General features: G+C 43.7%; 1 protein-coding gene and 1 long non-coding RNA gene across 2 annotated transcripts in view; one reads left to right on the top strand and one right to left on the bottom strand.

Annotated features, from left to right (window-relative positions):
* Window positions 1–14242, bottom strand: part of LOC130679892 (uncharacterized) — an 84917-nt gene extending 70675 nt beyond the window's left edge. The window contains exons 1-2 of the long non-coding RNA XR_008992888.1: window positions 14103–14242; window positions 8657–8741 (exon numbers count right to left, since the gene is read on the bottom strand). This is a non-coding gene — a long non-coding RNA (uncharacterized LOC130679892). The remainder of the gene's footprint in view (window positions 1–8656; window positions 8742–14102) is intronic.
* Window positions 14243–14474: 232 nt separating this feature from the next.
* The window catches only part of BVES (blood vessel epicardial substance), a 32950-nt gene continuing 31684 nt past the window's right edge, over window positions 14475–15740 (top strand). Inside the window, exon 1 of the mRNA XM_036902868.2 lies at window positions 14475–14606. The gene's annotated coding sequence lies outside the window, so the exon portion shown is untranslated. The remainder of the gene's footprint in view (window positions 14607–15740) is intronic.

The raw sequence follows: 15740 nt of genomic DNA, 5'->3' as shown, positions 1-15740 counted from the left end.
GATCCCCATCTCTGGAAAACCAGTTTCCTGAAGATCGCATGCCAGCCATGTTCTTTGGTAGAGAAATATATCCTCATCTATTCAACAAACATATTGAGCACCTACTACGGCTCCAGTCATAGTGGGCACTGGGGTAAATCAAGTGTCAGAGATCCCACCCCTCCCAGAGCTTGCATTCTGGGGCTGAGGGAGACGGATAATAAATCGGGAAAGCCTAGAGTTAGAACGAGTGCCATGGGGAGAGGCTAATCAGGGAAGGCGACCAGGGAGAGGTGGTCAAGGAAGGTGTGAGTGGAAAGGTTATGTTTGAACGAAGACCTAAAAGAGGCAAAGGAACAAGCCATGGACATCTGGAGGAGAGGGGAACAATCCGGGCAGAGGGGAGAGCAAATGAGAAGGGCTCCAGTCATGAGCATGACAGGCTGGTCCTGGGGCAGCAGGCAGGGCAGCCTGGCCAGGGCAGAGCAGGGAGAGAAGGCAAAGAGGTCTGGGGCGACTGGATGTGCCTGACAAGTCACGGCGAGGATCAGGAGCCACTGGGGGTGCTAAATAGAAGAGTAACATGTTTTAGTAGAATCCCATTGTCTAGCCTGCTCAGAACAGACTGGGGAACAGGGAACAAGAGAGGGCCTGGAGGGGGGATCAGGGTTAAGTGTGAGATGCCTACTAGACACTGAAGGAGAGTCAAGAGTGGATGAGTGTGGAGTTCAAGAGAAGGTCTGGGCTGGAGATAAAGACTTGGGAGTATTCCACCTGTAGATGATAGTTACAACCATGAGATCAGACGAATGGCCAAGAGAGCGAGTGCAGATTCAGAAGGAAATTGGTCTGAGGACCTTTCAGTGGGACACTCCCTTGTTAAGAGCACAGGGAGATGGGGAAGGGTCAGCAGAGGACATGAGAAGGTGCAGCCAGGGGGGCAGGAAGGAAGTCAGGAACGGGCGCCCCTGGAAGCCAGGCAAAGGCAGTGTTCAAGGAGAAGGGGACAGTGGACGCCCCAAGTGGGCTTACAGGCAGGTGATGTGAGGTCTGAGAGCAGGTCACTGGGTGAGCACCACGGAGGTCACAGTGGACTTGACAGGTGCGGTTTTAGTGGAGTGACTGAGGACAGAAACTTAGCTGAAGCAGGTTGAGGGGAAATTGAGAGGGAAGAAGTGGGAAGAACAAGTATAGGCATGTTTCTCAGGGAGTTTTGAATTGAAGGGAAGTAGAAACGGACAGTAGCCTGAGCAGGAAGCACAGTCAAGGGAGAGGATGTTTCTATTTGTTCTAAGATAAGAGGAAAGCATGGCATATTTGTATGCCAGTGGGAATGTTCCAGAAGAGAGGGATGCATGGGTGAAGCCGTGACGAGCAGGTGAGTGAGGCTGGGACCCTGGGACCTTAAACAGGAACATGGACAATTATTAATTATTCAGAAGGAAAGAGGGCAGGATATAGGGGAGGGCAGTGCTTGGCAAGTCAGAGAGGAGGCGGAAGCTCATGAAGGTTCCCTGGAATTACTTTTATTTTCTCGGTGACCTAGGAAGCCAAGTGCGCAAGGAGGATGGGGAGCACGTTACTTTTTCTGTATGTTAGTACCTGCCGTAAGGGGGACAGTGGGACAAGGTCTGAATCATTAGTCTGGACGAGTTACTGAGCTATTCAAGCTCAGCATGAACCAAAGGAGTCGTCAGAGGGCTTATTCTGCCTCCCAGCCCCACGGGGAAATCACGGCAGCTCTTGCAAGCAGACAAGATGGCAGCTGTCTGCCTGGTGCAGCTGAAGGGCCTTGCGGAAGCAGCCACTGGCTTGTCAGTGGGCTGCCCGATGGCGCAGGGAGGAGCTCACTTCTTTGCTCTTTAAGACTTTGTGACATTAAATATTAAAATACACAGCACCCCAAGTAGAAGTCACACCTTAAGTTAGCACCAGCTGATGATTTAACAGGGGTAATTATCAGATAGCTTCCTAACCACGGAAGTCAACTGAGAACAAAGCCACATGGAAATGGGGTGCAGATTTTTGGTTCACATCATGTAGCAGGAGGAGGAGGAGAATTTATATACGAGTTTTCTAGAACTATAACCATTTTAAGGATGAGGAGATAGGAGTACAAACCTAAGAGGACAAGGGATGTTGAAAGAGGAGCTGAAGACATGCTGTGCGGCCTGTCTGTCTTCACACTCCTGGGCAGGGCCGGCACTGCCCTTGACATTAACAGATACACTGTTATCCAGCACCCCGGTCTGCACACAGGTTTTCTTACTTCAAAGAAAAACAAAATCACAAACCCCAGAATGACCTCTGCGTGTCTGCTCTGTATGTTTGGTTTGAAATGTGCAGCAAACCACGTTACTATTTCAAAATACTCCTCCATCTAGACACACACAAGAAACCAACCACTACTGGCCCAGAAAAGTGCCCCTGAAGTGCAATATTCACAGTGCACTTGGGATTTAATTTCTAGTAAAAAGTGGGCTCGTTTCAATCTCAGCCTAAGTGTTCCCAGCCCTAAATTCCTCCGATTCGTTTACCACTGGTGAGAGTGCAGTAAGACAAGGAATCCACTGGTTGTTTTCTTCTGTGAAAAACGGTTCATGGCTTTGTAAACAGGATCTGTATATGCATAAATGAATGAGCTCGTAAACAGCCCATCCAGTCACCAAGGCAAGTTCCTGGAGGCTGCAGACCCCTCTTGCACAGTCTTTACTTCAGCTGGATATACGGAGGTTTCCTGCCCACCCCCACCCCCCAGCGTCCCTGAGGCTAGTCCTTCGAGCCAGACTTGACCTCCTGCAAATATGACAAGGGACGAGTGTGACTTGCTCTGGACACCCCCACCACCCCTCCCAGGAACTCACAATGCTGATAAAAAAATCTACCATAAAGAATAATACAATGTTCCCTCAGTACTCATGGGTTGGAGAATTTTCTCTCCTCAACGAGGAGCAGAAGGAAATTCATTTGCTTTCTGCTCATCTGGATAAGCTCTGGATGTCACATTGTTACACTACACAGAACCAGAGGGACAGAATTGATTTGACAGAGAGGTTACAAAGTGAAATCCCTCGGCGAAGCTGGCAAGAGCCACAAGAAAAACATACTAGGCTGACAGACCACATCGCTATACGAGCAATACCTTATACAGCGCTGTGCACTTCGGACTCTGGTCTGATCAAGGATGTAAATATATACGTGGCACTGGATTTCTAACTGGGTTCTGTTATATTGCACATGGCTACCGAAGAAATTAACCTTCAGAAGTGGTGTTTCTAAATAAATATTATTTTTTAGTAAAAGACAGTTTTTATGTAAATTAGAGAACTCAATGGGCCTAATTAATTCCATTATATTTCTTCATCCTCCTAATTTAACACACATATATCAATAAAAAAGACAAATATCTCTATGTATTGACTTACAATAAAATATTTGATAGAAATAAGTTGATAGAACTATGAATTATTTCAAGATCAAAACTCTTAAAAGTAATGAGAAGGTGTGGCAAAAATTGAAATATTGGTTACTTTAGCCCTTAGTCATCTCACTGTAAGTATTGCCATAGTTGTAATGCTGGGTTGTATATTTGCATATAATATCAACATGGTTTCTTCATGATTTGAAGTTTTATTATGATAAATAATAATATTTTCATTTGACTAGTTTTATAACCTGCTAGGTATTAAAGATTGACAGGGAACTTTTCTCCCCCCTAAAAACTGGTGATTTGTGTCTTGAACTATGATTTTCCTCTGTACTCGGTTTCAAGTCAAACTTCAGTGGTCTTAATAAATGTAATATTATTTTATTTATAGGATTCTAAAAATATTTGCTTTTCCATAATTTTATAGGAGGACTGTAGCTCCGCTTGATATAACACCAGATGATGTGAGTCACTAACTTTTGAGATGACCACTCTTACTGAATATAAAATATAAAATTAAATATAAAATAAATATAAAATTATCTCCCAGATTATGTAATTTAAAACATTATCTTACATCTTTTTAATACCTTACAGTGTACAAGGCACATGCCTACACATGACTTCATTTGCCTGTTCCTTAGAAGAATCCCATTTTAGGGATAAAGAGTAGAGGTGAGTCACAGCACATGACGACACTCGGTTCTTTCAGGTCACTGTCCTTGCATTTTCCCTGCTGCCCTGTGACCATGGTGCCACTAAATGACTTGAAGAGAACTAAAGTGCCCCCCCAGCTGAAATGAAAGGAAGCCCAGAGCCAAAATCCTAGTTACATATCTGTGGAATTTATCAGTGACAGCACAGCATGGGGAATATTATCTGAACATGAACTTTCTTTCTTCAGGAACCGCAGCAATTAGCTCGAGCTCAAATGTGGTCTGCAAGTGAAATGTGTAATTAAATGTAACGCTACTAAAATGGCTATACATTTGTATAATGAAAGAGCACGGCCAAGCTCCTTTGAGGCAGTTTAAATCAGTTCTTCGAATTTTGGATCTGTCCACTTTCATTTCAGATATATGGATGGCTCATTCGAGATCTCGCCACAGATTTTACCAAGAAGCCTTCATGATCTCGGACCACCAAGACTTATGTGCCACCACCTCTCCTTACATTATAGGTAGACTAATTCAGTGCATCTCATAGCATCGTTTTCCTCTTTTCTAAGGTGGAATAAAATTATGTGTACAGTGTAACTTTGTAAACTGAAGCTTTTTCAAATAGTAGCCAGTAAGGGCTCCAAAATGCAGAGGATATTTTTTGTGTGATATGAGGGTTTCTGAAGAACAGGGTATTACGATGGAAAACAAATTGATGTATTGGAGATAAAAGTTTAGCCAGTGCACAAGCACAATATCTATTTCTTTGAGGAAAGGAATTCTCTCTCTTTAAACTTTCCCACCAGTCTCTATCTTTTTCACTGTGTTGGAAACAGTGCCTGGCATGTGGTAGTTACTCTGTAAATATTTGTTGAATAGAAGGAAAGTAATTGCATCTATTCTTGAATCTCTATCTGCATTTTAACTTCAAATCCCCCTTCCAATTTGACTTCAATTATGCAGTTTTTTTCAAGACCTGTAGTAACACCGTTTTTTCCTGCATGTCATTTTTTTTTCTGCATCATGCAGAACTATTATTTCTTTGAATGATTTTCAAAGTCACATTCTTCTTGCTGATATTGTTGAAGTGAGTTTGAGCAACACTTGTGCAGAAGGCACACTTACTAGTTTTCCGGTTCCAAGATCACTCTTTGGGTTGAAAATCTGCAAGCTCATTTAGCTTGCAGAGTCTCTTTGGGTTGGCAGCATGCAATGGATTATTGTGTTCCCTGTAAGCAATTCTATTTTAAATGATAAATGAATATAACTGGCCTCTGTATTTCATTTTTCTGAAGAATACATATTGTGGGAGCTCCTCCGACCTCACCTAAAGCCAGTCTCCGTACTTCTATTATAATTATATTTTTCTGTGCAAAAACCATCCCTATGCCTGGTACACAGCAAGGGCTCATTAAGTTATTTTTGAAAAATATGAATAAAATGCCCAGCAGGTATAAACTGAGGAGACAGTGATCAGTAATGTGCAAAGCACATCTTTCTTTTAACCAGCCATTGAGCTCCTCCTGTTCTCACGGCCTCTTCCCAGTGACGGCAGAAAACATTTGGTCCTGCCACTTAGTCCCGTTTTACACAGTTCTTTTGAAATGAACACCTCAGTCTTCCTGTGCCTCTCTCCTTGCTCTGGGGGGTGGGGTGGGGTGGGCAGGGGCAGGAACAAGTTCACAAGGCCTCATGGCAGAGCGGAAGTGTCTCCGCCTCCCTGCCCCCTGCTTCTCCCTGGTTCCATTGCCTTTTGCTTGGCGACTCGATCTCCGGGCACCTGGGCTGAGGCCCCAGCGTGTGGCTGGTTCTGCCGGGGTTTCTGAAGTCAGTCAAGCTCTCTGCATTCCCAAACTGTTAGCAGCCTGACCCCAGGCATTTCCCACCCATCAGACCACTCAGGATTTCTGGGTGGAGAAATGAATGCGTCTCAGGGTTAAACCATCACCTCTTCCCATTCCTTCCAAACCCATCTTTACCAACTCGCTCCTGTTCCACCACAAATCAGCTAGATGGGAAGGAGGAAGAGAGGAAGGGTGGGGGGAATGAGGGTGCGCAGGGGAGGGGGGTGTCACTATTATGGTAAGAGGTCACCATAATTCTAGATCTAGGGCCATTTTGTTGTTGTTCCTTTTATTAGAAAAGTAGTATGACATTACAAATAAGCAGGAGTAGAAAAAAGATAGACAATAATTCCACTATTCTAACCCAATTTCTATTAACATGTTGATGTATTAGTTTCCCCATTCATAATAATTAAAGTTTTAAAACACAACTTTAAAACATTTACTATTTCTTCTATTGGAGAATAATATTCAAAAGCAAATGCACACAGTTATTCCACCACCTAATATCTACTGAGTTCCAAGTATAAGCAAATCACATGGTAGGTACCATGGAGATATGAAAGATAAACAAGACACACTTCCTACCCCTCCAGAAACTTACAACTATGAAAAATAAAACTTGTACATAAATATGCAAAAGGTTGGAAGTGGTAAAAGCCATAACAGAGATAGAGAATAACTGCTCTGGAGAATCACATTTCTATATTCTCACCTCAAAACATGTGGGAACCTGTTCTAACATAGTAATCATTAATGATGTACGTACTAAATGCCAAGGTACTTCTAACGATTTCATTATATGGCATCTTACAATGGTCATTAAACAGTATTTTCTACTAGATTTTTTCCCATTGAGCATCAATTTTCTAAGTATTAAAAGTTTCATTCATTCATTAAATGATCATGTGCGGTCATCTGCAAGATTGCTGACTCACGTTGGAATGCTCTGTTGCTTTCAGATGCTTTTTTCTGAGTTTATGATACATTCATTACACTTCTCATCGAATAACAGAAAGTGGTGCAGTTGAGGGAAAAACCATTAAGAAATCCCTAAGTAGTGGTATGCAAGAAAATGACATAAGAATAGTTTTGTATATGGCTTGTAAACCAAAATGTTGCTTGGTCAGAAAATGTTCTACCCCTGGAATACCTATTCTTCCTATATTCTAAGAGACTCCAAGTCTCTAAAGAGATTCTAAAATCTGCATCTTTTGAAAGTTTGACCTTTTTCCCCCTAAGAAAGTGGGTGAGGGTCTCTGTAGTTTTCAAACTAAGTATCATCGTCATCCTGTTGTGAGGCTCTAAACTGTACCGAGTATGTTTGATCTTGAACTAAAAAAATGGCTCATCTTATTTACCCTTTTATATGCCGAGTGATAAAACTGCTGGTATATGGCTCATAAATATTTGATTAGGTTTTCTATATGCATTAAGCTAGTGAGGTGTCTTATTTTCATGAATTTATTACAACAATTTAAGTAGTAGTAATAATAAAATTTTGCATTTAAATAATTCTTTTCTCCTGGGAACTCGGAGTGTTTCTGCACATCAATTAATGCCGGATGGCAGCGTCATCTCTCCAGCCTTATTTTATTATTCCATCTTTATAATGTGTTGCTTGGGGTTTTTGCTTCTCACCAAGGTCAATTAAGGGGCTATTATCAGACCTCACATTTGCCTTCAAAATCAACCCCTTTTGAGGATTAATTACGTAACAGAATGTTATTGCTCAGCAGAAACTCTTATGAAGTTCTGCATTCACCAGATAGAGATTAAAAATCATTCTGTGGCTTCGCTGCCAATCAAAATCTTACCTACCCCATCAGATCAACAGAGGTGAGGCTTAGAACCTCACCCCCCCATTCTGAGAGAAATCTTCTGCATACGTGGATGTTTTATTGCCCTTGTCTAGCTCGGATTAACACATAGTCTACAGGCACACACCTGATCATCTACATTTGCTCTCTTACAACACTAAACTCTGTTTTCTACCTTTATCTCGTATCTACCTACCACTTCAGCATTTTATTAAAAATAATAATAATAAAGAGAGAAATGTGGGATCCACATATAAATCAAGTATAAAAATCAAATGAGTATTCATATTTGAACTGACTGTTTATAGTTCATAATGCATAAGCAAAACCGAAAGTTTCTGTGATGACTGCCCTTGTAATGTTCACCATGTAACTTATTCACTATGTAAGAATTTGTTCTCCATGTAAGAACTTGTTCGTTATGCTTCAGAAGATTGGAGACTGACGAAAATTAGGCTTGGGGTGGATTAATGATTGTGCATTGAGCATTGACCCCCCTATACAGAATTTTATTTTTGTTAACAACCATTTGATCAATAAATATGAGAGATGCCCTCACAAAAAATATATATATATATACACACTTCCAATTGTAAAATAAATAAGTAACCGGGATGTAATGTATAGCATAAGGAATATAGTCAAAATATTGTAACAACTTGGTATGGTGATAGCTGGTACCTAGAATTATCATGTATATAAATGTCGAATCACCGTGTTGTACATCTGAAACTAATGTTAATACTGTGTGTCAACTACCCTTCAATAAAAAATAATTATCTGAAAAAAAAAAATCTTACCTACCCCATCAAATCACGTTATTAATAACTGCCAAGAGTTTTTTTCAACCATTTAACAACATGTCCTTTCTAACCACCAAACAGCTCGTGTAAAGAAGTTACTATTTACACACACCAAAAACAGTACCTTTAAAAGTGTTATCCTCAGGGCTGTTGCATTTCTCTTCTCTTAGAGGTGCTTAACTTGGGTTTCAGAGATGGGCTTCAAGGGTCTGTGAATTGATGATATTTGCTATTGGTAATATTTAAAACAAATAAAGCACAAATGGAACTTCTAGTTGGAAAGCTATGTGAGGAAGTAGAGACAGAGGAACTATCTGGTCTCTAGTTTTTGAAATTGTAGTAACTGTATGCACATTTCTGCCAACCCCAAGATGGTGAATTACTGTAACTTAACTCTGCCGAGTGCCCGGTTTCTAGAATCCATACTATTGCATATTTCATGAGTTTGCTTTTGAAGCCAATATCTCATTTCTGGCTACTCCTGGGAAATCCCAAACCACTGGCAATTTTTGCATGAGCCAAAGTCTAGCAATTTACAAATTCTGTTCAAAACACCAGTCTTGTGTACGCTCTATTCCATCTATTTAAAACAGGCAAATACACAGAAAATGAAACTACATCTTAACTATTTCATGTGTTCATAGGATAGGTCAACTCTTCCATCAGATTCTGACCTTTGATGATTGAAATTTTAATACTTTTTTACTGACTGTGCACCAGGTGCAGAACACTAAAAGGCAGTTAGAAGATATATCCAACTAAACTACCAAAAGCTGCATGCCAGGCATTTTTGAAAACATAGTCTATAAAGGTCAAAATAAACCTGTCTGCTAATAATTGTTTCCCCGTTTTATAGACAAGTCATTGAGCCTCAGAAAAGTTTACTAAATGGTTTGAATTCACCCAATTTACTAAATGTAAAACCATGCTTCTAATGTCAAACCCAGGTGCTAATTCCAAAGGCCCCACTCTCTTGAACCTTTATAATTCATTGTCCTCTTAAAGTTCTGGGTCACTGTTTTGAACTTTTGTTGTGTTTCATTATGCTTAAGAGTTTCACCCTTTGGGTAAAGTGTACCTATTAGAATGGCTAAAATCCAAAGCTGATAATACCAAATGTCAGCAAGAATGTGGAGCAACAGGAACCCTCATTCATTGCTGGTGGGAATAAAAATGGTATGGCCACTTTGGAAGACAGTTTGGCAGTTTTTCACAAAGCTTACGTAGTCTTACCATACAATCTAGCAGTTGCACTCTTTGGTATTTATCCAGATTAGTTGAATATATGTCCACATAAAATCTGCACATAAATGTTCATAGCAGCTTTATTTATAATTGCCCCAAACTGGAAGAAACCAAGATATTATTAAAATGGTGAATGGATAAACCAACTGTGGTCCATCCGTGCTGGAATAGCACTCAGTGATGTTAAAAATGAGCTATCAAGACATGAAAAGACAAGGAGGAACCATAAATGCATATGACTTAGTAAAAGAAGGCAATCTGAAAAATCAATATTCCATATGATGTCAACTAGGCAACATTGTGGAAAAGGCAAAACCATGAAGACTGTAGGAAAAAAGTAACAGTGGTTGCCAGTGGGTAGGAAGGGGAGGAAAGAGAGGGACCAATGGGGGAGCACAGGGCATTTTTAGGGCACTGAAGCTATCCCGGTATGGTGCTGTAGTGGTGGGTACGCGACACTACTGAAGAAAAATTCTGTTTCCTCTCCTCACAACACTTCGGACACCAACCAAATATGTGGGAGTTTTTCCCACACCAACCAATTCTCCAGCTCTCCTGACACCAAGCAGGTGTTCTGCAATTCCGTTCTGACACTAAGTACCTAGAGTTCGGACAGACCCCACAGATGAAGGGCTCAGCTCCACAAGCCTACCCCTACTCAGGTGCCAATCACAAGTAGTGGGTCCCCCAGGTTCACACTTCTGTCCGACTTGGCTGTAAATCACATGACCTTGTCTCAGGTTTGATAGTTTGCTGTAATAACTCACAGAGCTCAGGGGAACATGTTTACTGGTGTATTATAAGGGATAAAATAAAGGACACAAATAAACAGCCCAATGAAGAGGTACATAGGGAAAGGTCCAGAAGGTTCCTGAGTGCAGGAGCTTCTGTCCCTTTGGACTTGGGGTGCATCGCCTGCCCCCCACCACCACCAGCATGTGAATATATTTAACTTGGAAGCTTAGTTAAGGGATTTTTATGGAGGTCTCATCACATAGGAATGATCAACTACTAATTCATTCTCCAACCCCTGTCCCCTCAGAGAATGGAGGGTGGGGCTGAAAGTTCCATGCTCCCCATCACGGCTCGGCCTTTCCAGTGACCAGGCCCCGTCCTGAAGCCGCTGAGGAACCCACGCAGGGTCATCTCATTAGAACAAGAGCAGCTCCTACACTCAGGAATTTCCAAGAGATTCATCACTCAGAAAATTACAAAGGTTTTAGGTGTTGGGAATTGGGGTCAAAGACTAAAATGGAACAAAAGATGCTACAGCACCCCTGTCACCCATAAATTACGAAGGTTTCAGGAATTCTGTGTCAGGAATAGGGAGAAGAGATCAAATATATATGTTTTATTATGTCACAGGTGGATACCTGACATTATACATTTGCAAAACCCACAGAACTTTACAAGACAAAGATGAACCCTGAGGTACCCTTTTGTTACTAAGAATGTATCAGTATTGGTTCTCCAATTGTGACAAATATATCAAACTGATGCAAACCAATTAGGTGTTAATAACTGGGGAAACTAGGAGGGGAGGGAGGGGGTGACTAGGAACTTTCTGTACAACCTGCTCAATTAGCTGTAACCCTCAAACTACTTCAACAAAGCAAAGTCTGTTTTTTTAAAGAAAGGTGAAAAACAGTCAGTGAGGTTGGTTGTCAAACTGGTCAATGAAAAAGCGAGTGTAACATTTGTCAAAATGAACTTAGGTACCAAAAGAACCTAATCAAAATCACCGTTCAGTCATCCGTGTCTGATCAGAGCCGCCTGCTACGAGGCCACCTCGGAGGGAGCTGTGGTCTCCGTGCAGTTTGCAGTGACAGCCGAAGGAAAGCCCGCAGTGATGTGAACCTCGGGCAGACATAGATAAGGAAGATAAAGCTTCACACTTTTGAAACCAGTGACTCCCTCAGGTCTTGTTTTATTTTCACAAACCTCACTTTATCTGAACTTTGAAATCTCATCAAGATTTCGTCCAGATGGTAAAAGCAGAATAGGGCGCCCGTGGAGAATTATTAGGTAGAAATAATCGTTCACGTCAGTCTAAGCTGTATCCTAGCCAGAGTTTCCGCAGAGCCCGGCTGCCCTCTGCTTTGGTATGAATGTCTCCTGTCCTTTTCATTCTATTCTTCCGTGCAAGTAAGTCACCTCCTTACATCGTATTCGTTTTCAAATTGCCTCAGAATCTTTCAACCTGACCTTCTATGACCAGCAGGAGATGACCAGGAAGCCTAAGGCATTCCCAAACCCAGGTTTTTATGGATAGAATCCTTATTTTGAATTTTATCAAGCTAGTATTCATAAATCATAAGAAATTTCCTAGGAAATTTAAATATAAAATGTTGATTTTCATCCTTAGATGGGTGAGTGAAGGGTTTAGGTTTGGTTCAATTTCCCCCTTCTCAGGAACACAGACTCAGAGAAAAAAACAGACTCCATCAAAGGCCAGGACTCAAGTCTTAGGATTTCGAATCCAGTTCTCTTTTCCTAAAACTAGGCAATCTTTACCTGTCCTAGAGGCCTTGCGGGCACCCTACCCCCCAGGTGGGCCGGGAGTGGGTCCTCTAACAGCCGGTTCCATTACCGGGCCTGGAGGCTGGCTTTCTCTCTGCAAAAGCCGGAACTTGGGCTGTACTATTTTAATAAACATGTTTTAAATTATTATAAAAGTAACATATCACCATTGTAGAAAATTTAGCAGAGGAAGCAGCAAGAGTAGTGGGAGGAGCTGGAAGAGGCGGGACAGACCAAAGGACTAGAGGGAGGCAGGGCATGAGGGGAGGAAGGAGAAAAAAAGACCATTTACAACCTCACCACCCCGAGGTAACAAAGGATTTTGCTGCTTTATCACCATGGATGATGTGTGACATTCTATATATACTATTGGGCTTGCCTTTTTCTACTGAATAGCTTTCCCTGGGAGGCAGTGTGGCTAGAGACAGGAGCTGGCAGAAGCAGTGTGGCTGGTGGGTAGGTGTACGGCCTGTAATTAGACCGCCTGCTTCCCATCCTTGCTCAGCTTCTCATTAGCTGTGTGACCTCTACAGGCTACTCTACCTCTCTGTTATCTCAATTCCCGTCTGTAAGATGGGCATCATAACAGGAACTGCTTGATAGGGTCTGCTGTGAGGATTCAGTAATTTAATATATTTCAACCACCTAAAACCCTAGCACAAAGTACACTCTTTTTCAAGGGTAAACGTTTCTCAGTCAAGAACTAGACAGTAAATACTTTAGGCTTTGTGAGATCATCCGGTTTCTGTGGCAACTCTGCGATGTTGCCCTTTTCGCATAAAAGTAGCCGTGAATGATTGAGTGTGGCTAGGTTCCGATGAAAGGTTATGGACACTGGATTTGAATTTCATGTCATTTTCACGTTATGAAATACTCTTTCTTTTTTTTTTTCAACCATTAAAAAATACAGAAATCATTTTAGCTCATCGGCTGCACATGGCAGTGAGCTTTACAAACTTTGGGCCACAGTTTGCTGACCTCTGTTCTATATATTCAGTAGACATTATGTCTCTAATATCTTTCTATCAATTATTTTTAAGAACTGCTTAGAAACAAGACTGTTTGGATGTCCTATAATTTCCTTAGTTCCCTATGGTTAGAATTTGAGCTATTTCACCACGCATTATCATAAGCCGCCCTCCAATGAATGTCCACACAAAATCTTTGTGCACTTTTATATCTACATCTTATAATTTAGTGGTAGCTATTAAAATGGCTGGCATTGCTTCTGGAAGGAAATAGACTTTGAAAACAGTGGCCTTGATAACTAATCTTGTATAATTACAGCAAATTTCAAACATGTTAAAGAAGGAGCTTTATAAATATAATATATATTATATAGTCCCATACATAGAACTTACTAAGTACCATATACCATTCTAAGCCTTTTCTATGTATTAGATCATTTAGTCCTCAAAACAACCCTGTGAGATACAGGTGCAACCATGAACATTATCTTCATCAGCATCATTATCAACATTACCGTGGTTCAAAAGAGGAAACTGAGGCACAGAGAAGCTATGTAAGTTCCCCAAGGTCACACCACTAGCTGGTAGCAAAGGCAGGATTCAAACCTGGTCTGGTCAGCCCTGTGGCACATGTTCTCGACGAGTGTGCACGGACAGGTACCCACTTGGGGTCTTTTTTATATTTAGCTCATGTTACGGACTCATGAACGACCTCATACAGTTTCTATCCCACAACGGGCACCGGGTGGAAACTGCAAATGCCCGTCCCTTCCTCTTCTGTCCGCCTCCCCCTGCCCCCCGTGCCCACGCTGCATTAGTGTGCCTCGCATCTCTTACCCAAATAGCCGCCCTCTAAAGACGGTAAAGATTGCTCGAGGTATACTTTCATATCTTGGTTTCCCATTTATGGTCGCAAATCTACCAAATCCACGTGGCAAACTCGGGTGCAGCTTCGCCTGCCCCGGGGCCCCGCGGCTCACGTGCCGGAGAAGCGCCCCCCTGCGCGCTCAACGCGGAGGCCGGTCGGCCTCGCACGCGGCTCCCGGCCGCCCCGACCGCGTGGGCGCCGGCGAGGGGCCCTCGGCCCGCGAAGGGGGCCGCCGCCCGCTCCCCACGCCGCCCCCCTGCCAGGGCCGCAGGCGGTGCGTGCGGACGGGGCCGCCACCCCCCCAGGCCCGCAGGGGGCGCCGGGCGGCGGGCGCGTGCGCGGTGCGGCCCCGGCCCGGCCGCCGCGATGCCTATTTCAGTCCGAGCCGCCGCGGGCTGGGCACCCGTCCCGGCCCCGCAGCCACGGGCGCCCGTCGAGCCGCCGCGTCCGTGCGCCGCCACGCGCGGCTCCAGGTAAGGCGCGGGGACGCCGGCAGCCGCGCGCGCGCCGGGCTAATCGGGGAGCCCTGGGGGCTCCGGCTCGGCCGCGGCTGCCGGGCTCTGTCCTTGGGGGCGCCCGGGGCCGGGAAGGCCACGGCCCTCCGGCGGCAGCGCCACCGCCCCGGCGGTCGAGGCCCCTCGGCGCCGGTCCCCGCGCTCTGCGTCGGGCACCCGCCGGGGGAGCCCGGCCCTGCCGCCCCGCCGGGCCCCGGCCGCACTCAGCTCCCCGCCGGGCTCGCGGTGTCGCCCGCCCCGGGCCGGCGCTCCCGGCGCAGCCCCGGTGACCCGGGAGCTCCAGGCCAAGGGGACAGCTGCCCCTGGGCGTCCCGGAAGGAGCGCGGTGAGCGGGGCCCCCGGGGAGCGCAGCCGGCCGGGAAGCCGGGGGGCCCCGCCGCCCACCCACGGCCCCGTTTGCGGGCTCTGCCGACGGGTGTTGGCCAGACAAGTCCCAGAACTGCTTGTTTAAAGCAAGAGTAAGCGGAGGAAGACCTCAGCCACGTGCGCCCCGTGCCACACCGAAGGTGTGCAGAGCAAGGGTCCGCGGGCATCACAGAATCAAGCAGCCAAGTCGGCTGATGCGACTTCTGCACGCTGCTGTTGGCGTTCTCGTTTTTCTAATTTGGTGAAGGGTTAATGTTAGTTTCACCATTGAGCTATTTAGCCCTGTCCTACTGACAGACCTATTTTAAAACAGATAAACAGGAAATTTAAGGGATTAGACTCGGAGGAAGTAATAGGAAAAAGAAAATTCATCTTGATTTAATCAAAATCAATATGAACGTTTACCAATTTATCAGTCTAGCCTTCCTCATTAACTCATTCAGTGTCTGTATGAGGGTAGTTCAGTGAAAACCACTTAAGTATGTTAATTGTGATCACAGGGGCTGAAACAGGTAAGATCCCATCAATATTTATTAACAATAGGTAACTGGCATTTCAAAATGGATATATAGATAAACATACAAAATAAATAATAGACACATAGATGAGTAGACAGATAAATATACAAATAATTGTGTGTAATAAATGCATAATGTTTATTATATGAGATATAATACATATAGAAGGTTTTAAATAAATAAATATAAATATATGTATCTTTAAATA

The sequence above is a fragment of the Manis pentadactyla genome, chromosome 12 (assembly GCF_030020395.1).
Source record: "Manis pentadactyla isolate mManPen7 chromosome 12, mManPen7.hap1, whole genome shotgun sequence".
Classification (NCBI taxonomy): Eukaryota; Metazoa; Chordata; class Mammalia; order Pholidota; family Manidae; genus Manis; species Manis pentadactyla.
The sequence above is the reverse complement of the archived record's forward strand: the minus strand, read 5'-3'. Positions and strand labels throughout refer to the sequence as shown.